Source organism: Etheostoma spectabile, chromosome 15 (genome assembly GCF_008692095.1).
Source record: "Etheostoma spectabile isolate EspeVRDwgs_2016 chromosome 15, UIUC_Espe_1.0, whole genome shotgun sequence".
Classification (NCBI taxonomy): domain Eukaryota; kingdom Metazoa; phylum Chordata; class Actinopteri; order Perciformes; family Percidae; genus Etheostoma; species Etheostoma spectabile.
In genome coordinates, this window is record NC_045747.1 from 31,751,210 (window position 1) to 31,751,848 (window position 639).

A 639-nucleotide genomic window follows, 5' to 3' on the forward strand; every position below is an offset into this window, starting at 1 on the left:
TCTGTACGTGCACACACAACTATCCAGATTAAATAGAGTTTATATTTATTCAGAATTTGTTTTGTTTTGTTTGTAATTGTATTGCTGATTCCTCTTCAGGCTGAGTGGCTGTAACCTGTCAGAGAGAGAGAGTACTTGTCAACATTGTAATGTTTTGGTTCACAGCATATACACTTGACTTGAATATACAGTTAGGATTGAAATCAAACAATGATTACAGTGCTTACAGTCCTGAGTCTCAGCTTCAACACAAGAGTATTTACAGCTACGTTGAATGAACTATGCAGAAATAATGTTTGACCCCATATTTAAGGGGATAAGTATTTGGACAAGAAGCTGCATCTGTCACAAATGTTACTCTATATATATTATTCATTATCTTATCCCTTTATGGCTGTAAGCTGTCAGAGAAACACTGTGAAGCTCAGTGCTCTATTCTGAGAAACTCAGGACGTGTTCAGGGTTTTCACTATGGCAAGCTGTTTTATCATTTAATAGCTGACTTGATATATTGTATATTACAGATTTCCTTATACAAAGTTCCTTCTGTATACAGGAATAAAGATAGTCACTCTCTCCAACTAACGACCAATTGCTCTGGTTCATGATTAATGGAGGATCTGAGTGAAGGTGTATGAA

The 639-nt window shown here is 35.8% G+C and overlaps 1 long non-coding RNA gene across 1 annotated transcript in view; it reads right to left on the reverse strand.

Annotated features, from left to right (window-relative positions):
• The window catches only part of LOC116703005 (uncharacterized), a 27,006-nt gene that overhangs the window by 2,129 nt on the left and 24,238 nt on the right, over positions 1-639 (reverse strand). The window contains exon 5 of the long non-coding RNA XR_004335306.1: positions 523-529. This is a non-coding gene — a long non-coding RNA (uncharacterized LOC116703005). The remainder of the gene's footprint in view (positions 1-522; positions 530-639) is intronic.